This window comes from Cervus elaphus, chromosome 8 (assembly GCF_910594005.1).
Source record: "Cervus elaphus chromosome 8, mCerEla1.1, whole genome shotgun sequence".
NCBI classification, from domain to species: Eukaryota; Metazoa; Chordata; class Mammalia; order Artiodactyla; family Cervidae; genus Cervus; species Cervus elaphus.
In genome coordinates this window covers 52,598,895-52,626,828 of record NC_057822.1, presented here as the reverse complement: position 1 = coordinate 52,626,828, position 27,934 = coordinate 52,598,895, and the positions used below count along the sequence as shown (strand labels likewise).

General features: G+C 35.2%; 1 long non-coding RNA gene across 1 annotated transcript; it reads right to left on the bottom strand.

Annotated features, from left to right (window-relative positions):
• Positions 1 to 4,744: 4,744 nt before the first annotated feature.
• Positions 4,745 to 27,569, bottom strand: LOC122698963. The gene is made up of 3 exons (XR_006342469.1): positions 27,427 to 27,569; positions 5,108 to 5,110; positions 4,745 to 4,785 (listed from the first exon to the last, which is right to left on the bottom strand). It is a non-coding gene; the product is annotated as an uncharacterized LOC122698963 (long non-coding RNA).
• Positions 27,570 to 27,934: the final 365 nt, after the last annotated feature.

Below are 27,934 nucleotides of genomic sequence, written 5' to 3'. Positions count from 1 at the left end.
TAAACTCCGCAAGTTGGTGATGGACAGGGAGGCCTTGCATGTTGCAGTCCATGGGGTCGCAAAGAGTTGGACACGACTGAGTGACTGAACTGAACTGAACAAAAATAAAACATGTGCAGACTGAGGAAGAAGAAATAAACCCATCTTTAGTCATATGCTTAGTCGCTCAGTCGTGTCCACTCTTTGAGGCCCCATGGACTGTAGCCTGCCAGACTGCTCTGTCCACGGGGATTCTCCAGGCAAATATATTGGAGTGGGTTGCCATCCCCTCCTCCAGAGGATCTTCCCAAGCCAGGCATCGTTCCCAGATCTCCCACATTGCAGGCAGATTTTTTACCCTCTGAATCACCAGGGAAATCTGAATAGGATTAGTGCTGCTATTTTAAAAAATCCCACAGAGTTCTCATAACGCCTTCTAACATATGAGGACACAATGAAAACACGTTGACTGTTGACTGTGAACCAGAAAGCGGGCCTTTACTACTGCATGCTCAGTCATGTCTGACTGTTTGGGGTCCCATGGACTGTAGCCCACCAGGCTCCTCTGTTCATGGGATTCCCCAGGCTAGAATACTGGAGTGGGTTGTCATTTACTTCTCTGGGGGGTGAGGCGGGGGGAGAACTGACTAAAAATCTGTTAGAACTAATAAGTGATTATAACAAGATTGCAGTGTTTATGTTTACCAAACAAAATTTAATTATAAGTTTAATATGTAAGTTTTATTTCAATCAGAAGGAAAGAGATGAAGAAGTTGAGTCCAGAGGATTTTTAGGGTGGTGAAAGTATTCCATGTTATTATAATGATGAAAATATTTCATTATATATTTGTTCAAACCCATTGAATGTACAGCACCAAGGATAAACTATAATGTAAACTGTAGACTTGGGGTGATTATTATACATCAGTGTAGATCCATCCTTGGTGAGAAAAGTACCATTCTGCTGAGTGATGTTGATAATGAAGGTGGAGGCTATATGGAAATTCTATAAACTGCATTTTAAAAGATTCTTAATTAAAAACAGCAAGAACAATAACAAATAACTAAGTGACCTTGGGTTTGGGTATGAATTTTTATATATAACACCAAAATCATGTGAAAGAAAAAAATGGAAATTTGGACCATATTAAAATTAAAAAAAAATTATTTGTAAGAAACTTCTAAGAAGATAAACAGACAAGGCACCATCTTCAAGAAAATATTTGTAAAATGCATATGGTAAGGAACTTATATCCAAAATATACAAAGGACTCTTGAAACTCAGAAATTCAGTAATAGGAAGACTTACAATATAATTTTTAGAAAAACAGGACAACTATTTGCACAAACACCTTACCAAATATATATATATATGGATTTCAGCCAAGCATGTGAAAAGATTCTCAGCATGATTTATCATCAGGAAATTATAAATTCAAGCAATAACAAGATGTCATGACATAAAATTACTAAAATCAGGAAAACTGAACCAAATGCTGTTAAGGATATGGAAAAACATAAACATTCATTCATTGCTGCTAGGTGTGATAGACATAATTTCAAATTGAATTATACCATATTTTTAGGAAGAAGTTGATCTAGTGTTCTATAAATAATGTCAATAGAGAAAAATGAAAGAACAATCCCAAAACATTCTATGATGCAAATAGAACACTTTTAATCATACATACACACAGACAAAAACAAGTTGTAGGCAAATATGAGTTTTGATAAATGATAAAAATTAAATATGAGTGTAATCCAAAAGTATATTAAAAAATAATGGACCATATTCATGCAGTGCACTACTAGGGATCCAATCAGAGTTAAGGGTAAAATGTTACATTGAACAAAAAAATGTATAAAATGTCAAAATATCATATGCTCACCTCTTTTTCTCTCTTTCTGTCTTGTGTATGTGTGTGTGTGTGTGTGTGTGTGTGTGTCTATACTAGGTCTCTGTCTTTCAATGAACTTGTTTATTTATATATCTACCTATCTCTATCTTGACCCAAAAGCTAATTGTGCTTCATAACAAAACCCATGGGGTATTTAAATTAGTATTAGTAGTGTGTGATACTCTGGTTAAATACTCAAACAATATTCTTCCTAAATAAATAATCAAATAAAAATACAATGGGGGAAAACATACCATTTATTAATGACATGAATATATAGCATGTAAATTCAACAAGGAATGTTCAATATAATGAAGAAATGTTTTAAATGTTACTGAAATGAAATTTAAATAAGTAGATAATAAAGCATGGTAGCCATCTCATTTATTCTAAAATTAACTCTTGATTGATTAAAAAAAAAATTAATGCAGTCATAAAAATGAAAGAGAAAAAACCTCAAAAGAGACTTTGTTTATAATGTTTTAGTGAAGAAAGGCATTGTAAACAAAAAAGAAAAAAAAATAGTCATAAGGCTTAAAATAAGTCCATGACTTAAAAGTCAGTAAGACAAAGTTAAATAACAAATGATAAATATTTGTTTACAGATATTTTACAGATAGAAATATTTTATGTCACATAGACAAATACATACAGTTATTAGTCATAACATACAGCAATTCTATATTTTCCACTGCTTAGTATTATAAAATTAAACATAACATATTACATTGTTATACCTTACTTCTTCTACTCTAATTTCTTCTACAAGTAAATTTGAAATGCTGATGATAGGTAAATATAAAAATATGTTTTCCAGGTGTTGTATTTTAAATTGTTTCTGCTAGCAGTTTTTAAGACCATACACATTTCCCCATTAATGTAAATATGCTGTCACTATGTCAGGAGCTGATGTGTTTTGTTTCTCTGTTCACCTTTAAATGAAATGTGTTTTGAAGGATGAAATCTAACATAATGAATATAAATCTGAGGTGAAATTACTGAAGTAGCAAAAGAAAAATAAAACACAGAATATATAAATACCTCAGAGTTCTAAAATGTGGAATTAATGCTGACAGTACACTCTGCAGATTGCATATAGTTTCTTTATTGTTATCATCTGTATTCTGGAGGTTCTCTTGGGATTGCCTTTTCTTGCTCAAGGAATTTTGTTGACACATTGGATGTCAGCTTCTAAAAAATTTATGGAGTGGAACAGAAGGGTGTTTCCTTCCTAAAGTTTTATATACCCAAGTTTTCTTCTCCTGATGTGACAGCTGGGATTATCTTTGGATCATGCATTAGGATTTTTGCCAGGATACATTTGAACAGGAAAATAAGGAAAGGAGAATCCCAAAGTTTGACATGGACAGCAAATCTTCAAACTTTTAAAAATGAGCAATTTTTATTGGAGAAATCTAAGTAATGTAGATATTGATTTGATGATTTTAGTGTAAGTACATCTTCATATTTTACATATTTAACTTGCATAACCTTTAGCTTTGCATAGTTTATAAATTTAGTTATCTTATTTTGATTTTTTTTTGTACTTCTGCAGTAAGGTATCATGACAGTTTTGCATACAGTACTTGAAAACTAATTCTTTGTATTTGATCCAAGAAACTGGGGAGGGCATCCCTTCCGTTCATCAAATATTGCTGGCTTAGCCTACCCGGATGACAGCAACCAAATCAAATTATCTCCCACCTTGGGCCTTTCTGTCTCTGCATCCTTTCTTATTGTTTTGTGAGGGATAGCTAAGTTAGTAGGAGCAAGCCAGAAATTCACCATGCTGCATTTTACTAAATGGCAGAGTACTATATACACTTTTTTTTTTTTTTCTGTATACACTCTTGATTTTTTTTCTATGTACTTTTTTACAGCTAGGTGACTTATTCCTTAAATTATTGTGTACAGGCCTAGGTCAATGTAAATGGATATTACCTATATGTATGTATATGTATGTATCTGTTCATATACATATATATCTAATATTATATACATATACAGAAAACAATATTTCTGATGGATTAAAAATAATAGGTAGGAAGACCTGATCAGGGAAAGAAGCCTTAAATATGAGAAATTTATTGTATGTATTAAATATTTTATCCATTTATTATTTAAGGAAAGAACAAACATCAAATTATCCAGGAATAAATTATCTTCACATTAGAAAGAACCAGTAATGGGAAAAATAGATTCCACTATTCTTTAACAGAGCCTTACACAAAATCTATTGGCTCTTCAGCAAAATTTGATGATGTTTCTACCTATTGAACAGTCTTGTGGATTAATATTCAGGACAATAGAAAATGAAAAAAAGGCGATATATTTTGTAGTAGAATATGTTTTTACTCAATAATATATTATTTTATCCCCCAATATTGGCATTCAGAAATAACTGTACTATAAATATTTTATAATAGAAAAGGAAATAAGCATCACACTGAATAATGCGAGATTTGACCTACCTTGACCTTTTTCCTAAGCAGAGTGTCATCATGCAGATGCCTGGCTGGATGAAGCACAAGCTGGAATCAAGATTGCCGGGAGAAATATCAATAAGCTCAGATATGCAGATTACACCACCAGTATGGCAGAAAGCTAAGGAGAACTAAAGAGCCTCCTGATGAAAGTGAAAGAGGAGAGTAAAAAGTTGGTTTAAAAATCAACATTAAGAAAACTAAGATCATGGTATCTGCTCCCATCACTTTATGGCAAATAGATGGGGAAACAATGGAAACAGTGAGAGACTTTATTCTTTGGATCTCCAAAATCACTGCAGATGGTGACTGCAGTCATGAAATTAAAAGACACTTACCGCTTGGAAGAAAAGCTATGACCAACCTAGACAGCATATTAGAAAACAGAGACATTGTTTTGCCAACAAAGGTTCATCTAGTCAAAGCTACGGTTTTTCCAATAGTCGTGTATGGATGTGAGAGTTGGACTATAAAGAAAGCTGAACAAGGAAAAATTGCTGCTTTTGAACTGTGGTGTTGGAGAAGACTCTTGCAAGTCCCTTGGACTGCAAGGAGATCCAACCAGTACATCCTAAAGGAAAGCAGTCCTGAATCTTCACTTGAAGTACTGATGCTGAATCTGAAACTCCAATACTTTGGCCACCTGATGTGAAGAATTGACTCATTTGAAAAGACCCTGATGCTGGGAAAGATTGAAGGCAGGAAGAGAAGGGGACAACAGAGGATAAGATGGTTGGATGGCATCACCGACTTGATGGACATGAAGTTGAGTAGGCTCTGGGAGTTGGTGATGGACAGCAAAGCCTGGCATGCTGCAATTTATGGGGTCACAAAGAATCAGACACGACTGAGCAATTGAACTGAACGGACCTTTTTTCTATAGCAAGCATGTAATTTTGAGAAGATTGTTATATATGATTCACAACATTTCTGAAAACAACAATGAAATTTTGAAACGAGAAAAAAAGACAAAAGGAAACTGGCTGAGAAACTGAAGAGAATCTCAGGGAAAAGTTGTTGGGTGCTAAAATAAATGACCCATATTTTCATCTAAGGAAATACAACCCAGGGTAAAGAAAACTGACTTTAGACGAGGTAGTTTTGCTATCAAACTACATTCAGTGTGAAATAGACAACAAATTAGGATGGAATAAAACCTTCATATGATTAATAAAGACAGTATTAAAGTTACAATTACAGAAGTAGGCAAAATAATTTTCTATAGCTAATCTGATTTTACAACGCACTTTCCTTTGCATGAGTTTCTTTCAACAAAATTTTAATTCTTCTGAAACATTGTCACTACTTCCCTTTTAACCTTAATGAACAATTTAGGCTCAAGTTTTATATTTTCTGTGTAGTTGTCTTCTGAAAATCACTTTTTATCTATGAATAAGCTGGTTTACATAAAGATTGTCACCTATACCATATAACTACTGTGAGGTGGTGATGGACAGGGAAGCCTTGTGTGCTGCAGCCTATGGGGTGGCAAAGAGTCAGACACGACTGAGCGATTGAACTGAACTGATCTATGAATCAGAAGAAAAAAACCCACACAATTTGAAACACCTTTCTCTATATAAATTGAAAATGAGTGGTATCTTTATGTTTAACTATGCTTGTAAGTATTTTGCATTGAAATATTCAGTATGCCTCTACATTTTTACTGTTACTCCCATTTCATCATTAAATTTCTACCAAGATTCTACTATATTGAAATATCTTGATTGTAGGATTCAGCTAAGTTGATGGCATCCTAGAGTTGGCTTCTTATTGCAATAGTCCCTGTGAATGATGCAGTGATTTCATTCATACTAGTGGATCATTTATATTTCAAATACCTGTTTCAAAAATGTTTGCAAATTTCTGGGTGCAGTAGATTGGATGGTTAGTGTTCTTTGTCACTGTAAAATACATGTGCAAATAGATTCATTTTTGTTTCCTCATGTTTGTATATTTAACATAATATTTATTCTCTGGTTTTACTGAAGAATTTTCTAAGCTGCATGACCATTTTGTGGCAATTATTTTAGTTAAAATTAGTAAAAATTATCCTTAAACACATTTCCCTAGGCATATATATATGTATATGTCAGTATTGCAGTACTCCAGGAGCAAATCAAAGAGTAAGGATGCTTCACATTATGAAACTTATACTTGGGAATTCCTATAAATTGTGATGCATGATGGCCTATCACCTGGAGCCAATAAGGGTACTAGTGCCAAACCATATATAAAATGTTAGTAATGCTTATCTCTGTTAATTTTAGATGACATCTACATAAATAGAAGTTCAATATTTTCCCCAGAACTCAAATAAATTGTTTGTGCATACACTGGAGTCCATTGCTGTTGAAAGTATGACCCTTGATCAAAATAGTGATATAGGGTATAGGTTACAATCTTTATGTAAACCAGCTTGAATTCCAATCCTGACTCAGACGGGCATTGGCAGTGTTCTAATTTCCTGAATTTAAAATGTTTCTATTTGGCAAAATCTTATGTAGCCTTAATAATGCTTGCAAGAAATATTAGCTTCTTTACTGAATAGGAAAGGCAGGTACTGAGATGCTGTATAATTGCATAAGAAAGCACAGCTAGTAAATAGTAGGGATGGAATCTGAGCCAAAGCAATCCGTTTCTAACTTCTACAATATGCTGCCACTCAAAATCGAGATCACATTAATATTTACTCTTAGGCTTACTGGTAGGATTCAGTGACATGTGAAACATTAAGAATACAGTTTAATGCATGATTTTCATTCATTGTGTTCTAGTTATTTCAGTAGGCACTTTATTACCACATGGTTGAGACTACATGTAGGAAGGAGATGAGAAGAAGGGCAGTGATATTCAGAGAGAACTAAAACTAGAGACTAAGAAAAAGCTTGAAAGTATCCCAAGGTATTAACCATCCTATCTCTAAATCACTCTTGAGGTTTGGCTGCATCTCTGCTTGCATTTTCTTTCTCAATAAAGGCAATTCTTAAATTAGAAGCTTGACGATTTCAGTATCCCATTCACCATCTTTTACATTTACTGTAATCACTCTGCTTACCTGGTGGCTCAGATGGTAAAGAATCTGCCTGCAGTGTGGGAGACCTGGGTTCAATCCCTGGGTTGGGAAGATCCACTGGAGAAGAGAACAGCTACCCATTCCAGTATTCTGGCCTGGAAAATTCCATGGACAGAAGAGCCTTGCAGGCTACAGTCCATGGAGTTGCAAAGAGTCAGATGAGCAACTTTCACTTTCAAACAAATAGTCACTTTATGTTGCTTATTTTATTGAATAAAATCCCTAAAGTGTGAAAAGAAGGAAAGAAAAAATGATGAATGAAGGAAGGAAGGAACCAAGCTCAAATTTGACCATAGAGTGAAATTTCATAAGTAAAAACAACAATGTTTATTTAGCATAAAAAACAATGGCATATAAAATGGAAAATATGAGCAATTTTACTGATAAAATATATCCAGATACTTCAGTTTACTTTAACATTTGGAAACAGAAATATTACATGAAACACTATTACCAAATATCTCATAAAACATTTGGATCATTCATTTTTTGTATGTGTGTATATATGTGTGTATGATCACCTACCTTTTGCTTTTCAAAAGTTCCCTGGTGACTCAGATGGTAAAGAATCAGCCTGCAATGCAGGGGACCTGGGTTTGATCCCTGGGTTAGGAAGAAGCACTGGACAAGGGAATGGCAACCCACTCCAGTATTCTTGCCTGGACAATCCCATGGACAGAGGAGCCTGGGGGGCTATAGTCCACGAGGGTGCAAAGAGTCTGGCAAGACTGAACAACTGAGCGTACACACACACACACACACACACACACACACCTGAACTGAAAACGAATCTCATGTTTCTTAAATACCAACATTTAGAGAAAAATCTTTCAGTAAAGACAGAATAACTATTTGGCATCCCTTCTACTGTGGGGAATATTGAGGTGCTTTATACCAGTGGGAAAGCCTTAGAAATTTATATTTGAGATAATTTTCTAAAGTCAAGTATTTCTCCAGTATTTGAATGGGACTATATAATTAAAAGCAAAGTCCCTTAGAAAATGGCAAGGAGTAAACACTATTGGGTAATACAGTATGTGTTCATTTTAAAAATTTATTTTATTTTATTAAAGTATAGTTGATTATAGTTGATTGTCAATGTTGTGTTATATGTGTTAATTATTAATTGGCTTTGCCAAATGAGAACTGCTAAGTCAAGAAATATAGCTATAACTAATCTCTTTATGTATGTTCATAATTAAATGATTCAATTATTTAGATATTCCATGCATCTTAATGGCTGAAAACTTTTGCTTGGTATCTGATCATGAACACATTTGGAACTGTATTTATTTCCTAGGAAACCTACGCAAAAACCAAATAGTATTATTACTTCAAATTACTCTATTTTTTTTAATCCTATAGCACCAGCACACCAGCATGATACAAAACCAACTTCTTATTTGAAACTAAACAATAGCTTTTCTGTATAGAACTGAATGTAGAGAAATAAACAAATCTTTTTTGTGTTATCTGGATTAATATTTTTATTGTTTCTTTTACATCTGGCAATGGAACTTGAGGGAAGATGCATATATTTTATCTTAAAACACAGTGGCAGATAAATTCTGAACTCAGTTGTGGTATTCTCTTTTCTGCTTAAGTTACTTTATTAGAACAGTGGCAGATTTCTTCAAAGGCACTTTGTTGATAACTTTATAGTCTTGCACATCATATTTAATAATACAAAAAGGAATCTGTATGACCAGTCATGATATAATTAATACCATGTGAATTAATAATGTTCAGTTACTTCTTGAAGTTTTAATGCCTCCATCTGTCTTTTAGTTAACTTAAAATAGCTAATATTCTCTTGTTTTTCTCTTATGTCAGTTAAGTCATATAGGCTAGCCTCTGATGGGTATATGTATCCCTGATAATACAGCTAACTATTTGAGTTAAGAAAGGATATGGGTATTGCATCCTTCTATTTAACTGCTTTAAGAAAAGACATCCCCACTTTTGCCAGGTTGATCTTTGTTTATAAAATTCAGTCTCAAGTTTTCCAAGATGTCACAAATAAGGAAATAAATGCAATGTTTGTGACAAACACTTAATTATTCTACTTCAGTAAAGAAAACAAAGTGAAACAAGTCAAATAACTTTTATCATGTATTCATTAGAATTACATATTCTCAAAATAGTCTGTGATTTGGCGTCTATTTACAGAATACAATGATTATTTGATTGTCTTCTGGATAATATTTTCTTATATTTTTCATATTTTGCTTTACTTGTTTACAGTTACCTAAACCATAGAGCTTACTTGAAAGCTAAGCCTATGGATACCAAATTAATGAAGTGCTGTAGAAAATTATTTTGAAACTGTACTTTAATAGAGAAAATGTTAAGGAAGTTAAAAGAATAATTATAAAATTGAATCCCAACTTTGTTTCAATTGCATCAGCACAAATAGAGGGATTATTGTGAAATGAATCAAGGAGGTTTGTTTCCTTTTTTTTAAGGTGGCAAGAGCTTTCAACTGTAGGGGCACACTATATGGGGATTTGGCAGTCTGTGCCAGATATCAAAGTGGAGGTTATATGGAAAGTTGCTGACCTGACGTCTAAAACACAGACTTTATTGATTGTGAAGAGTGTGAGATGTCTGGCATATTAGTCTTTACTCTCAAGGGATTCATACTAACAGAGCTCTCATTTTAAGGATAATCACTAATTGAGACACACTGAAGAATGGCCTTGTAAAAAATCTAGGTTTTTAAAGAGTTGGACATGACTGAGCGACTGAACTGAACTGAGCCTTAAAGGTGCACAACATGTTTAATACATAGTAAGAAAAATACTAACAAAAATTATGCTTAGATCTTAAGCTAAACCAAAATTTTTTGGGTAAAACAGAGAATTCCAACATCTATGGCTGGTCAATTAGATGAGTGAAATACATGTGCAGATTTTTTTTCCTTCTTAAAGATTTTAGTGAACATTTTGTCTTCAAACTCAAAAAGCAAAAGTTTAAACCTAGACAAAATGGACAAATTCTTAAAAAGGTATAATCACCCAAGACTGAATCAGAAAGAAACAGAAGAAAATATGAACAGACTAGTAATTGGTAATGAAACTGAATTAATAATTTTATTTTATTTTATTTTATTTATAAATATCTTTTTTTTTTCTTTCTTTCTTTCTTTTTTTTTTTTTTTTATTAGTTGGAGGCTAATTACTTCACAATATTTCAGTGGGTGTTGTCATACATTGATATGAATCAACCATAGAGTTACACGTATTCCCCATCCCGATCCCCCCTCCCACCTCCCTCTCCACCCGATTCCTCTGGGTCTTCCCAGTGCACCAGGCCCGAGCACTTGTCTCATGCATCCCACCTGGGCTGGTGATCTGTTTCACCATAGATAGTATACATGCTGTTCTTTCGAAACATCCCACCCTCACCTTCTCCCACAGAGTTCAAAAGTCTGTTCTGTACTTCTGTGTCTCTTTTTCTGTTTTGCATATAGGGTTATCGTTACCATCTTTCTAAATTCCATATATATGTGTTAGTATGCTGTAATGTTCTTTATCTTTCTGGCTTACTTCACTCTGTATAATGGGCTCCAGTTTCATCCATCTCATTAGAACTGATTCAAATGAATTCTTTTTAATGGCTGAGTAATATTCCGTGGTGTATATGTACCACAGCTTCCTTATCCATTCATCTGCTGATGGGCATCTAGGTTACTTCCATGTCCTGGCTATTATAAACAGTGCTGTGATGAACATTGGGGTGCACGTGTCTCTCTCAGATCTGGTTTCCTCAGTGTGTATGCCCAGAAGTGGGATTGCTGGGTCATATGGCAGTTCTATTTCCAGTTTTTTAAGAAATCTCCACACTGTTCTCCATAGCGGCTGTACTAGTTTGCTTTCCCACCAACAGTGTAAGAGGGTTCCCTTTTCTCCACACCCTATCCAGCATTTATTGCTTGTAGACTTTTGGATAGCAGCCATCCTGACTGGCGTGTAATGGTACCTCATTGTGGTTTTGATTTGCATTTCTCTGATAATGAGTGATGTGGAGCACCTTTTCATGTGTTTGTTAGCCACCTGTATGTCTTCTTTGGAGAAATGTCTGTTTAGTTCTTTGGCCCATTTTTTGATTGGGTCATTTATTTTTCTGGAATTGAGCTGCTGGAGTTGCTTGTATATTTTTGAGATTAATCCTTTGTCTGTTGCTTCATTTGCTATTATTTTCTCCCAATCTGAGGGCTGTCTTTTCACCTTACTTATAGTTTCCTTTGTAGTGCAAAAGCTTTTAAGTTTCATTAGGTCCCATTTGTTTAGTTTTGCTTTTATTTCCAATATTCTGGGAGGTGGGTCATAGAGGATCTTGCTGTGATTTATGTCGGAGAGTGTTTTGCCTATGTTCTCCTCTAGGGGTTTTATAGTTTCTGGTCTTACATTTAATAATTTTAAAACACAAACATAACAAAAGTCCAAGACCATATTGCTTCACAGGTAAATTCTGAAACTATTCCAAAGAATTGCAGAGGAAGGAACACGTCTGAACTCATTTTATGAGGTCACCATCACCCTGATATCAAAACCAGAAAAAAAGATATCACAAAAATGAAGATTATCGGGCATTACCATGGAAGAATATAGATGCAAAAATCCTCAGCACAATACTAGCAGAGTGACTCCAACAATACATTGAAATAATACACCATGATCAAGTGGGATATATTCCAGGGATGCAAGGTTTATTGAATATAGGCAAATCAATCAGTGTGATCCATCATATTAGCAAATTGAAGAAGAAAATCTGAAAGAAAGAAAATGAAAGTGTTAGTCACTCAGTCATGTCCGACTCTTTGGGACTCCATGAACTGCAGTCCATCAGGCTCCTCTGTCCATGGATTCTCCAGGCAAGAATACTGGAGTGGGTAGCCATTCTCTTCTCCAAGGGATCTTCCTGGTCCAAGAATCAAACCTCAGTCTTCTGTGTTGCAGGCAGATTCTTTACCATCGCTCATCTCAGTAGAGGCAGAAAAAGCTTTTGATAACATTCAATATCCTTTTGTAATTTAAAAATGCAAAGAATGGGTGTAGGGAAAACCTATATCAGCATAATAAAGGCCATCTCTGACAAACCTACATCTAATATTATACTCAATGGTGAAAAAGTGAAAGCATTCCCTCTATGATTAGCAACAAGACAAAGATGCCCACTCTTACAACTATTCAGCACAGTTTGGAATTCAAGCCACAACAATAGAATAAAAAGAAATAAAATGACTCCAAATTGGAAAAGAAAATCAAAACTGTTGCTGTTTGTAGGTGACATGATTTTTATACATGGAAGATTCAAAGATGGCACCAAAAACTACTAGATCTCATCAATGAATTTGATAAAATTGCAGAGTAGAAAGTTAATATACAGAAATCTATTGCATTTCTATACACCTAAAGTGAAATATCAGAAAGGGAAATTAAGGAAATGATCCCAAACTATCACATCAAAGAAAATAAAATATTTAGGAATATTAAGAATAATATTAGTAATAAACCTACCTAAGGAAGGAAAAAACCTATACTGTGAAAACTATAAGATACTGATGAAAGAAATTGAAGATCACACAAATAAATGGAAAGTTACACTGTGTTCTTGATAGGAAGTCTCAATTTTCTTAAAATGACCATAATACCCAAGACAGTCTACAGATTCAAAGAAATCTCTATCAAATTACCAGTTACATTTTTCACAGAACTAGAACAAAACACTTAAAAGTGTGTATGGAAACACAAAAGACCTTGAATAGCTAAAAACAAACTTGAAAAAGAACAGAGCTGTAAAAAGCATACTCCCTGATTTCAGGCTATACTACAAAGCTACAATCATCAAAACATTAAGATACCAGCCCCAAAACAGATTATATAGATCAATGGATCTGGATATAAAACCCAGAAATAAACACACACTTTTGGTCGATTAATCTATACAGAGGAATCAAGAATATGCACTAGAGAAAAGACATTCTCTTCAATAAGTGTTGCTCAGAAAACCAGACAGCTACATGTAAAAGAATGAAATCTGAACATCCTCTAACACCATATACAAAAATAAACTCAAAATAGATTAAAGATATAAATATAAGGCCAGATACTATAAAATTCCTAGAGTAAAACCTAGACAGAACACTCTTTGACATAAGTGACAGCAATATATATATATATATATATATAGATAGATAGATAGATAGATAGATAGATAGATAGATATATTTTTTTTAATTCATCTCCTAAAGAATCTGCCTTCAATGCAATAAACCCAGGTTCAATCTCTGGGTCAAAAAGATCCCCTGGAGAAGGAACTGTCAACCCACTCCAGTATTCTTGCCTGGTGAATTCCATGGACAGAGGAGCCTGATGGGTTACAGTCCATTGGGTCACAAAGGTCGAGCATGGCTTAGCAACTAAAACACCATTACCACCTAGAGTAATGGGATCAAAAGCAAAAACAAACAAACAAATAGGAACTAATTAAACTTAAAAGCTATTGAACAACAAAGGAAACTACAAACAAAATTTTAAAATACAACCTACAGAATGGGAGAAACTATTTATAAACAATGTGATCAACAAGGATTAATTTCCAAAATACAGAAACAGCTCATACAGCTCAATATAAAAACAAACAAAAAAAAAACAACTCTTTCAAAAAATGTATTGAAGACTTAAATAGAGATATATGTAAAGAAGACATACAGATGGCCAATAGGTAGATGAAAAGGTGCTCATCAGTGCTAATCGTTCAGTTCAGTTCAGTTCAGTCCCTCAGTCATGTCCGAATCTTTGCAACCCCATGAAATGCATCACCCAGGCCTCCCTGTCCATCACCAACTCCCGGAGTTTACCCAAACTCATGTCCATCGAGTCGGTGATGCCATCCAGCCATCTCATCCTCTGTGGCCCCTTCTCCTCCTGTCCCCAGTCCTCCCAGCATCAGGGTCTTTTCCAATGAGTCAACTCTTCACATGAGGTGGCCAAAGTATTGGAGTTTCAGCTTCAGCGTCAGTCCTTCCAATGAACACCAAGGATTGATCTCCTTTAGGATGGACTGGTTGGATCTCCTTGCAGTCCAGGGGACTCAAGAGTTTTCTCCAACACCACAGTTCAAAAGCATCAATTCCTCGGCTCTCAGCTTTCTTCACAGTCTAACTCTCACATCCATACATGACCACTGGAAAAACCATAGCCTTGACTAGACTCTAGGACCTTTGTTAGCAAAGTAATGTCTCTGCTTTTTAATATGCTATCTAGGTTGATCATAAATTTCCTTCCAAAGAGTAAGCGTCTTTTAATTTCATAGCTGCAGGCACCATCTACAGTGATTTTGGAGCCCAAAAAAATAAAGTCTGACATTGTTTCCACTGTCTCCACATCTATTTCCCATGAAGTGATGGCACCAGATGCCATGATCTTAGTTTTCTGAATGTTGAGCTTTAAGCCAAATTTTTCACTCTCCTCTTTCACTTTCATCAAGAGGCTCTTTACTTCTTCACTTTCTGCCATAAGGGTGGTGTCATCTGCATATCTGAGGTTATTGATATTTCTCCCGGCAATCTTGATTCCAGTTTGTGCTTCTTCCAGGCCCAGCTTTTCTCACGATGTACTCTGCATATAAGTTAAATAAGCAGGGTAACAATATACAGCCTTGATGTACTCGTTTCCCTATTTGGAACCAGTCTGTTGTTCCATGTCCAGTTCTAACTGTTGTTTTCTGACCTGCATACAGGTTTCTCAAGAGGCAGGTCAGGTGGTCTGGTATTCCCATCTCTTTCAGAATTTTCAACAGTTTATTGTGATCAACACAGTCAAAGCTTTGGCGTAGTTAATAAAGCAGAAATAAGTGTTTTTCTGGAACTCTCTTGCTTTTTCGATGATCCAGCAGATGTTGGCAACTTGATCTCTGGTTCCTCTGCCTTTTCTAAAACCAGCTTGAACATCTGGAAGTTCACGGTTCATGTATTGCTGAAGCCTGGCTTGGAGAATTTTGAGCATTACTTTACTAGTGTGTGAGATGAGTGCAATTGTGTGGTAGTTCGAGCATTCTTTGGCACTGGCTTTCTTTGGGATTGGAATGAAAACACATTTTCCAGTCCTATGGCCACTGCTGAGTTTTCCAAATTTGCTGGCATATTGAGTGCAGCACTTTCACAGCATCATCTTTCAGGATTTGAAATAGCTCAACTGGAATTCCATCACATCCACTAGCTTTGTTTGTGGTGATACTTTCTAAGGCCCACTTGACTTCCCATTCCAGGATGTCTGGCTCTAGGTGAGTGATCACACCATTGTGATTATCTGGGTCATGAAGATCTTCTTTGTACAGTTCTTCTGTGTATTCTTGCCATCTCTTCTTAATATCTTCTCTGTTAGGTCCATATCTTTTCTGTCCTTTATCAAGCACATCTTTGCATGAAGTGTTCCCTTGGTATCTCTAATTTCCTTGAAGAGATCTCTAGTCTTTCCCATTCTGTTGTTTTCCTCTATTTCTTTGCATTGATTGCTAAGGAAGGCTTTCTTATCTCTCCTTGCTACTCTTTGGAACTCTGCATTCAAATGGGAATATCTTTCCTTCTCTCCTTTGCTTTTTGCTAATCTTTAGAGAAATGCAAATCAAAACTACAATGAGTTAACACCTTCCACAGGTCAGAATGATGATCGTGAAAAAAATGTCTCCAAGTAATAAATGCTGGGGAGAGTGTGAAGAAAAGGGAACCCTTCTATACTGTTGATGGGAATGTAAATTGGTGCAGGTAGTATGGAAAACAGTATGGAGTGTCCTTAAAAATCTAAAAATGGTTATCAAATGCTTTTCTCTAACCAGTGGAATAGCAGCCTGTTCCACACAGGTCTCATGGAAAATGGAGTGAGTGAAATAAGTGTACTTCCTTTTCCATGCAAGGAGTTATGATTCATTTTGGAAACCACTCCATCCATTAGTAGAATGAGCATTATCATCGATAAAGTGGTGAAAAAGGGAGAAGAAAGACAGCTAAATCTCCATTTTTCTGTAAAGGGGAAATAAACTTAATATCTTAATTTGATAAATCAAGATTTGAAAATTTAAGTTTATTATTTAAATACATAGAGAAAAATATCAAATTTTTCAGCTAAGGGAAATGAAACTAGTTTCTTCTGGAAGAGAGAGGAATAGGAGATTGCTTTTTACCATAATGATTATCATATATCTCATTAACCATGTTCTATGCAATACACATAAGGTAAACTTAAAAAAAAAAAAGAATTAAAATTAAATTAAAACTAAACACATTGAATTAAATCTTAGTGACTTAACCAGAATCAAAGCAATATGTGTTTCCAGATATGTTTATGAAGACTTTGAAAAATAAAACAGGAAATTTGATAAGCTCTCAGTAAGGTACCACCTTTGAGTCTTGGTTGTCTGTGATCTTTTAATTAATCTTTTTAGCTAACACTTTACACAAATTAATGTTTCTATTCTAAAAGAAAATTGACTTCTTTCTATAATTAATTTATAAACTTATAACTATGTAATAGTGATCTTCAAAAATCATAGAAATATTTCATTGTAAATATTAGTTAATTTTCTTTTTATTTCAATATATGACATTGCAGTAGTTTAAAATAATGGGCAATAAAGCTGTACTTCACAAAGAATTAGTATATTAATTATGAGAAAATTCAGGCCAGCCAATGTTTCTTCTTCAGTTTCCTTGAAATTTCAATGAATGCAATTTTACTCTAAAATAGAGAACATTTTCAGTTATCAGATAATGAATAAATGTCCTAATTATGTGTGATAAATGCACTTTATTGAAATTTGAATGTCTGCTTTTATCAGTTGCTCTCAAAATGTTTTATGCAATTGAATTGCATATTTCCCATGCAGTTAATTGCACATTTTTCTTTCTATTAATTTAAAAATAACATATACAAATTTTAAGGATTATTTGAGGGAAAATATTATGTAAGAACATATATCAAATATATGGAAAGTCAGCGGAAATATATGCTATAAGTCTGACCTCAGTGATACACATTTGTAAAATCCCTCCTCCTAAAATATTGCCTTTAAATTTCTAGGACTTAAAGGATATGTATGCAGATGAAAGAAACTTTCCACTTTACTTGCAATTCATTGACATTACTCACAGTAAGTAGGTACTAGTATAAAGACTAGAGATGTGTTCAAGAAAATTAGTGATACCAAGGGAATATTTCATGCAAAGATGGGCACAATAAAGGACAGAAATGGAATGACCTAACAGAAGCAAAAGATATTAAGAAGAGGTGGCCAGAATGCACAGAAGAACTATACAAAAAAGATCTTCATGACCCAGATAACCATCATGGTATGATCATTCACCTAGAGCCAGACATTCTGGACTGGAAGCATCACTACAAACAAAGCTAGTAGAGGTGATGGAAATCCAGCTGGGCTATTTCAAATTCTAAAAGATGATGCTGTGAAAGTGCTGCATTCAATATGCCAGCAACTTTGGAAAACTCAGCAGTGGCCACAGAACTGGAAAAGGTCAGTTTTCATTCCAATTCCGAAGAAAGGCAATGCCAAAGAATGTTCACTCCCACACAATTGCATTCATCTCACATGTTACCTGGATAAGGCAATGGCACCCCACTCCAGTACTCTTGCCTGGAAAATCCCATGGAGGGAGGAGCCTGGTGGGCTGCAGTCCATGGGGTCGCTAAGAGTCGGACACGACTGAACGACTTCACTTTCACTTTTCACTTTCATGCATTGGAGAAGGAAATGGCAACCCACTCCAGTGCTCTTGCCTGGAGAATCCCAGGGATGGGGGAGCCCGGTAGGCTGCCGTCTATGGGGTCGCACAGAGTCGGACATAACTGAAGCGACTTTGCAGCAGCAGCACATGCTAGCAAAGGAAAGATCAAAATTATCCAAGCTAGGCTTCAATAGTGTGTGAACAAAGAACTTCCAGATGTTCAAGCTGGATTTAGAAAAAACAGAGGAACCAGAGATCAAATTTCCAACATCCAATGGATTATAGAAAAAGCAAGAGAATTCCAGAAAAACATATGCTTCTACTTTATTGACTACACCAAAGTCTTTGACCGTGTGGATCACAGTAAACTCTGGAAAATTCTCAAGAGATGGGAATACCAGACCACCTGACCTGCCTCCTGAGAAATCTGTATGTAGAACAAGAAGCAATAGTTAGGACTGGACATGGAGCAACAGACTGGTTCTGAACTGGGAAAGGAGTATTTCAGGCTGTATATTGTTACCCTGTTTATTTAACTTCTATGCAAAGTGCATCATACAAAATGCCAGGCTGGATGAAGCACAAGCTGGAATCAAGATTACCAGGAAAAGTATCATTAACCTCAGATATGCAGATGACACCACACTTATGGCAGAAAGTGAAGAGGAACTAAAAAGCCTCTTAATAAGGTGAGCGAGGAGAGTGAAAAAGCTGCCTTAAAACTCAACATTCATAAAACTAAGATCATGGCATACAGTCTCACAACTTCATGGCAAATAGATGAGGAAACAATGAAAATAGTGACAGACTTTCTTTTCTTGGGCTCCAAAATCACTGCAGATGATGACTATAGCCATGACTTTAAAAGATGCCTGCTCCTTGGAAGAAAAGTTATGACAAACCTAGACAGCATATTAAAAAGCAGAGACATTACTTTGCTGACAAAGTCTGCCTAGTCAAAGCTATGGTTTTTCCAGTAGTCATGTATGGATGTGAGATTTGGACCATAAAGAAAGCTGAGCACCAAAGAATTTACACTTTTGAATGTGGTGTTGGAGAAGACTCTTGAGAATCCCTTGAACTGCAAGGAGATCAACCAGTCAATCCTAAAGGAAATCAGTCCTGAATATTCATTGGAAGGACTGATGCTGAAGCTGAAGCTCCAATACTTTGGCAACCTGATTCAAAGAACTGACTCATTGGAAAAGACCCTGATGCTGGGAAAGGTTGAAGGCAGGAGGAAAAGGGGACAACAGTGATGAGATGGTTGGATGGCATCATGAGTTTATGCAAGCTCTGTAAGTTGGTGATGGACAGAGAGGCCTGGCCTCCTGTAGTCAATGGGTTCGCAAAGAGTCAGCCACTTCTGAGCAACTCAACTGAACTGACCTGTAAAGCTGCTGCCAACGCTGAATTATCAAGTACTAAATCATTGCCATTGCAGGAAGTACAGTGTTGAATTCTAAGCCTCTGACCAAAGTACTTTGGGCAGTTTATCAATACACAACCTTGTTTCATTGGTCATTCTCTTTAATGATACCTTGTTTAAGGTATGTAATTACTGCATTAATATTGCATTCATGGACAGCAGCACAGTTGCTCCTGCCTGAAGAAATCTTACCTGATGTATGTGTTTTCTCTGTGAGGCACATTGCATATTTCTTAGCCAGTAGGAACACTAAAGAGCACTTTAGCACTATGCTTGGGGGGCATTTTAAACAATGAAATCACCATCAGAAAACACAAAAATGTGAAAAATATTTTACTGAATGGACCATGAAAAATACACTTACTTACATTTTCAGAGTTGAAACAAGAAGGCAAATATTACCCTGTGCCACCTCAGCTAGGAACGTGAGACACAAGACACGCTTTTCCTGTTCTGCCCATGTTCAGGAGTGCAAAGTGTGTACTGATTTGGGAGTTACAAACACATTGTAGTGAGTAGGTGAATTTCCAAGTATAGAATCCGTGAAAAGTGATCAATTGTGCTTTTATTCTTAAGTTATCATCTGTATGCCAGTGAGTACAAAACTGCTCAAACCTTGACTGAGTCCTTGGATCCAGACTGTAAATTTCTTGAGAATTTCCATTTCAATGTGAATTTTAGAAATAAACCCAACTTTCCCCAAATTGAATTTTTCCTTTTAAAGAGCAAAACCTAGCTTTCTGCATTCTGAATATTAAAGTAAAAAAAAAGAAAAAAAATCACAATCAGCTTGAAGCTGTATTCACGTTTTATGATTCTATCTTTAATATGAGCCGCTAATATCTGGCCTCAATCTTTCCATTCTTTTCCCTTACCCTTTAAATGCCAACCATTAGGATGCATTTAATTTCCTCAATATGCAATGCTATTTCTTGTCTCTGGGTCATTAAGCAACTTGTTTTCTCTGTGTTTGGAACACATTTTACCCTCAACCTCTTTAATCAAGGTAATTGCCATTCTGCCTTTAGGATTTGTTTTACATATCACTTCTTCAGAGAGACTGTTCTTGACCTTAAGGACTGTTTAGATCCCCCTTCTTATATACTAATCATTGACTTTGACAATGCTCATTATATTTATAATATTTAGCGGGTTTAATTTTCATTGTTACACACTCAGCATGGAAAAATATAGCTGATTATATTCAGCTGTATAAGATATATTCTGTTTTTCTGCTACAAACTTGATGTCACTCAACTTAATCCTGTCACTCTTCCAATAAGATCAGCTATTTTAAGATTATATGATACAAAGTGTATCAATTAAATTTAGTGTGCTGAAAGAGACTACAAAATATAGAGAAACTTTACTCATTCAGCAGTAAATTATCTCTCAACAACAGAAGTCTAGACAGTTTAGGTTTGCTTTGATGAGGTAATATTGTGATCCAGTTCCCCTTTATAATACACTCTAACATTTCTGATCGGATCATCCTAAACTGACTGTTTGAAGTTGGGTTTCCTCTGAATTTACATTACAGCCTATCAGTTCAGTTGCTCAGTCATGTCCAACTCTTTGTGACCCCTTGAATCACAGGACGCCAGGCCTCCCTGTCCATCACCAACTCCCAGAGTTTACCAGAACTCATGTCCATTGAGTCGGTGATGCCATCTAACCATCTCATCCTCTGTCGTCCCCTTCTCCTGCCTTCAATCTTTCCCAACATCAGGGTCTTTTCAAATGAGTCAGCTCTTCGCATCAGGTGGCCAAAATGTTGGCGTTTCAGCTTCAACATCAGTCCTTCCAATGAACACCCAGGACTGATCTCCTTTAGGATGGACTGGTTGGATCTCCTTGCAGTCCAAGGGACTCTCAAGAGTCTTCTTTCTCCAACATCATAGTTCAAAAGCATCCATTGTTCTGTGCTCAGCTTTCTTTATAGTCCAACTCTCACATCCATACATGACCACTGGAAAAACCATAGCCTTGACTAGAGGGACCTTTGTTGGCAAAGTAATGTCTCTGCTTTTTAATATGCTGTCTAGGTTGGTCATAACTTTCCTTCCAAGAAGTAAGTGTCTTTTTTCATGGCTGCAATCACCATCTGCAGTGATTTTGGAGCCCCCAAAATAAAGTCAGCCACTGTTTCCACTGTTTCCCCATCTATTTTCCATGAAGTGATGGGACCAGATGCCATGATCTTAGTTTTCTGAATGTTGAGCTTTAAGGCAACTTTTTCACTCTCTTTTTTCACTTTCATCATGAAACTCTTTAGTTCTTCACTTTCTGCCATAAGAATGGTGTCATCTGCATATCTGAGGTTATTGATATTTCTCCCAGCAATCTTGATTCCAGCTTGTGCTTCATCCAGCCCAGCATTTCTCATGACGCACTCTGTGTATAATCTAAATAAGCAGGGTAACAATATACAGCCTTGATACTCCTTTCCTGATTTGGAAGCAGTCTGTTGTTTCATGTCCAGTTCTAACTGTTGCTTCCTGACCTACATATAGGTTTCTCAAGAGGCAGGTCAGGTGGTCTGGTATTCCCATCTCTTTCAGAATTTTCCACACTTTATTGTGATCCACACAGTCAAATCATTTGGCATAGTCAATAAAGCAGAAATAGATGTTTTTCTGGAGCTTTCTTGCTTTTTCAATGATCCAGCAGATGTTGGCAATTTGATCTCTGGTTCCTCTGCCTTTTCTAAAACAAGTTTGAACATCTGGAAGTTCACAGTTCATGTATTGTTGAAGCCTGGCTTGGAGGATTTTGAGCATTACTTTACTAGTGTGTGAGATGAGTGCAATTATGCAGTAGTTTGAGCATTCTTTGGCATTGCCTTTCTTTGGGATTGGAATGAAAATTGACCTCTTCCAGCCCTGTGGCCACTGCTGAGTTTTCCAAATTTCCTGACTTATTGAATGCCACACTTTCACAGCATCATCTTTCAGGATTTGAAATAGTTCAACTGGAATTCCGTCACCTCCAGTAGCTTTGTTCATAGTGATACTTCCTAAGGCCCACTTGTATATATATATATATATATATACAAGGAAAATGACTTATTTATATGGTAGTTGTGTGTTTAATGGTCTGATAAACTTCAAGACTATTCCAAAGTGACTGTATTATTTCATATTTCCACAGATCCTATACTTATTATCTGAATTATCAGTGTCTCCCATTGGAATTAATACACTTATTTCTAGTCACATTTCCTTGTGATGTCTTTGGCTTTAGTATTGTGGCAATGGTGGTTCCAGAGAATGACTTGGGAAGTGTTTTCTCAATTTTTCTTAAGAATATTTTGTAGAGATTTGGTATTAGTTCTTCAAATGCTGGGTAGAAGTGCGTCCTGTAAATAAAGCTGGTTCAAGTATTTTGTCTAGTTGGACAATATTTGCATTTGGTCAGACTATTTAGTCCATTATTTTTAATGTTGTTATTGATATAGTTGAATTCACATCTGCCATTTCAGTTTTTAAATTTTCTATAGCTTTCATGACTTTTGTTCCTCTATTTCTTCTTTACTTTCACATTAAATAAATATACTCTAATATAGTAGTTTACTTAATGATGGTTTTCATTATATATGTTATATTCTAAGTGCTGCTTTATGATTTACCATGTACATTTGAATTTATCTAAATCAGCTTCTGATTTATAATAACTGAATTCTTGTAATATAAAATGTTACTCCTATATATAAAATGTTACTCCTATAATATAAAATGTTACTCCTATTACCTTTTCTCCTTTTTGTGATATTATACTTGTACATATTACATCTACTAGTATTTTAAGACCAAGAATACATAATTACTACATTTTTATCTGTAGTCATTTCCTTGCTTCCATTCACCCTCTTTGTGCTATTGTTAATAAATATATTACAAATAAATTATATTTCAATATTGTATGTGTCTGGTTATATATGCATATATATATATAATTTTATGCAATTCCTTAAGTTGTCTTATTGTTAATAAATATATTAAAAATAAATTGCATTTCAATATTTTTATTATTGGTTTTATACATGTATATAATTTTATGCAATCACCTAATTTATATATATATATATATATGTATATGTATATGTGTGTGTGTGTGTGTGTGTGTGTATAGATGTAATTTTATTCAGTTGTCTTAAATCAGTGAAGAGAAGAAAGAGGAAGAATATTAATTCCTCAGTCTTGTAAAATTATGTAATTACATTCACTGATTTTTCTTTTTCCATGTGGATAAGAATTACCATCTGGTGTCACTTGCTTTCAGCCTGAAGAACTTCCTTTAGTATTTCTTGGAAGGGCAGGTTAGTTGCAACAGATTCTCAGTTTTGTTGTTGTTAGTTTCTTTTTGCTTTTCTTAATCTAGTAAAGTTTTTCTTAGCTTTCACTTATGAGCGATTTTGCTGGCTATAGAATTTTTGTTTGACAGTTTTGTTCTTTAAGCACTTTATTATTTGAGCATGTGCTTTCTGGAATTCACTGCTTTTGCTGGGAAGTTATTATTAATCCTGTTAAGGTTCTTTTGTAAGTGATGAGTCATTTATTTCTTGCTGCTTTAGAAAAATTTTTTTTATTGAAGTATAGTTGATTTATTGACAATGTTGTTAGTTTTAGGTGTACAGCAAAGTAATATATCATATATATATATATGCACATATCTTTTTGATAAACATACATGTATGCACATATATAGAATATGTGGCTTTATAAACATAAGGAAATATGTACAGACATATATGTGTGTGTGTGTATTTACATATACATATACATATATAGGCTTCCCAGGTGGCATTTGTGGTAAAGAACCCACCACCAATGCAGGAGATGTAGGAGACTTGGGTTTGATCTCTGAGTTGGAAGTGGCAATCCACTCCAGTTTTCTTGCTGGAGAATCTTATGGACAGAGGAGCCTGGCAGGCTACAGTTGATGGGATCATAAAGAGTCAGACATGACTGAAGTGACTCAGCACACATGCATATATATATATATACACATATATATATAGTATATAGTGTGTGTGTGTATATATATATATACATGTATACGTGTATATATGTATATATATAATGTATATATACATGCATACACAAATATATATATATGCTTTTTTAGATTTTTTTCCATACAAATTATTATAAATATTGACTATAATTCTCTGTGCTATGCAGTAGGTCTTTGTTAGTTATCTACTTTATATAGTAGTGTGTATATGCTAATCCCAAATTCCTAATTTATTCCTCCCCCCAACTTTCCCCTTTGGTACCATAAGTGCTTTTCCTGTGTATATTTCTGTTTTGTGTATATATTTTCATTTTTATCATTTTTTTAGATTCCACATATAAGTGATATCATATATTTGTCTTTCTGTGGCTTACTTCACTTACTATAATGATCCCTAGGTCCATCCATGTTGCCGAAAATGGCATTTTTAAAAATTTTTTATGGCTAAATAATATTCCCTTATATTTATAAACCACATCTTCTTTATTCATTCATCTGTTGGCAGTTATTCAGGTTACTTCTTTGTGTTGGTGATTGTAAATAATGCTGCAGTTTCAGTGTGATGTATCTGTAAATTTATTTGTGTTTGTCCTATTTGTAATTCAGTTAGCTTCCAGGATTGTAGACTGTATTTCATCAAATTAAGGTAGTTTTTTAGGCATTATTTTCTAACACTTTTTATGCTCCTTTCTCTCTCCTCTTTCTGTAGTACTCCCATTACATGTATTTTGGTGTGCTTACAAGTCTCTAACACTTTTCTTAAGCTCTCCCTATTTTATTTTTTTCATCTTTATTTTTTTAAGCTTATATGATCTCTAGCAATCTCTTTACAACTTAGCTTATTCTTTCTTCTGCCATTTTAAATCTATTGAGCCACTCTAGTAATTTTTTTATTTCAATGGATAAACTTTATAACTTCATAATTTCCATTTGGTTCTCATTTATGCTTTCTGTTTATATTTATTATATTTATATCTCATTATCTTTCTATTATATTATGTCTGTTTATATTTATATGTGTTATGTGATATTGTCATTATATCATCATTTTACTTTTTAAATCATGATTTCCTTTAGTTCTTTAGGCAGGAGGAGAAGGGACCAACGAAGGATAAGATGGTTGGATGGCATCACAGACTCATTGGACATGTGTTTGAGCAAACTCCAGGAGATGGTGAAGGACAAGGCAGCCTGGTGTACTGTGGCTCATGGCGTCACAAAAAGTCAGATACGACTCAGAGACTAAACAACAACAATTGATGGAAGGAACTATTAATGGAAGGAACTCACTTTGCCATATAGGATGTGCATACAGGAATGTGAGGAAGCATTGTGGCCATTTTTAAAACTCACTGACCACAGTAAAATGGTTTCTCCCAAAATAAATATCATAATTGCAATATAAATAAAACAGATGTTTATAACTAAAATGCAGTGCTATAAAAATAAGTGCCTGTGATACTAAATAAATAAATAAATAAATAAACATGTTTATAATGTTTGCTTTAAAACCTTATAAATCAAACACCTGTTTCCTTACAGGAGCTTCTTTTTCTTCTTTTTTTTAAAATGTGCATTTACCCTGCTCTGTGCACTGTATTCTCCTCTTTCTTTGCATGCCTTGTCGTTATTTTGTGTGAGAAACTGGGCATTTTAGATAATGTTTTGCACCAACATTAGACATCCTGGCGTGCAGAGTCAAGCAGGCCTTAGGAAGCATTACCAAGAATAAACCCAGCAGAGGTGATGGAATTCCAGCTGAGCTATTTCAAATCCTAGATGCTGATGCTGTTAAACTGCGGCACCCAATATGCTGACAAATATGGAAAAGTCAGCAGTGGTTACAGGACTGGAAAAAGTCAATTTCCATTCCAAGCCCGAAGAAGGACAATGCCAAAGAATGTTCAAACTACCACAAGATTGTCCTCATTTCACATACTAGCAAGGCAATGCTCAAAGTCCTTCAAACTAGGCTTCAGTATATGAAGTTCTTCATGTATATGGATGGATAACTTCCAGCTGCACAACCTGAATTTAGAAAAGGCAGAGGAATCAGAGATCAAATTGCCAACAACCATTGGATCATAGAAAAAGCAAGGGAATTCCAGAAAAAAAATCGACTTCTGCTTCACTGACTATGCTAAAGCCTTTGACTATGTGAATCACGATAAACTGTTGAAAATTCTTAAAGAGATGGGAATGCCAGAACACCTTACCTGCCTCCTGAGAAATCTGTATGCAGGCCAAGAAGCAACAGAACCAGTCATGGAACAACGAACTGATTCAAAATTGGGAAAGGAGTACATCAAGGCTATATATTGTCACCTTGCTTATTTAACTTATATGCAGGGTACATCATGGGGCATGCCATGCTGGATGAATCACAGTCTGGAATCAAGATTTCTGGGAGAAATATCAATAAACTCAGATATGCAGATGAAACCACACTGATGGCAGTAAACAAAGGAGAACTTTGCTTCAAGGGAAGGGAAAGAGCCTCTTGATGAAGGTGAAAGAGGGGAGTGAAAAAAATCTGTCTTAAATCTCAACATTCAAAAAACAAAGATCATGGCATCCAATCCCATCACTTTTTGGCAAATAGATGGGGAAACAATGGAAACAGTGAAAGACTTTATTCTCTTGGGCTCCAAAATCACTGTGGGTGGTGACTGCAGCCATGAAATTAAAAGACACTTGCTCCATTGAAGAAAAGCTATGGCAAACTTAGACAATGTATTAAAAAGCAGAGACATCACTTTGTTGACAAAGGTCTATCTAGCCAAAGCTATGTTTATTACTACTGGTGTTTCCAGTAGTAATTTATGGATGTGAGAGTTGGACCATAAAGAAGGCTGAGCACCAGAGAATTGATGCTTTTGAACTGTGGTGTTGGAAAAGACTCTTCAGAGTTGCTTGCACAGTGAGGAGATCAAACTATTCAATCCTAGAGGAAATCATCCCTGGATATTCATTGGATGGACTGATGCTGAAGCTGAAGCTTCAATACTTTGGCCATCTATTGGGAAGAGCCAACTCATTGGAAAAGAGTTTCCCAACATGAGAATGTTGGGAAAGGGTAAAGGCAGGAGGAAAAGGGGAAAACAGAGGATGAGATGGATGGCATCATCAAGACAATGGACGTGAGTTTGAGCAAACTCCGAGAAAGTTAAGCACAGGGAAACCTGGAATGCTGCAGTCCACGGGGTGACAAAGATTCAGACACAACTTAGTGCCTGACACCAATAACAACTTTGGTTACTTGCTCTCTGATCCCTCTAGGCTTAATATCGTCATTTTTTTTTTTTTTTT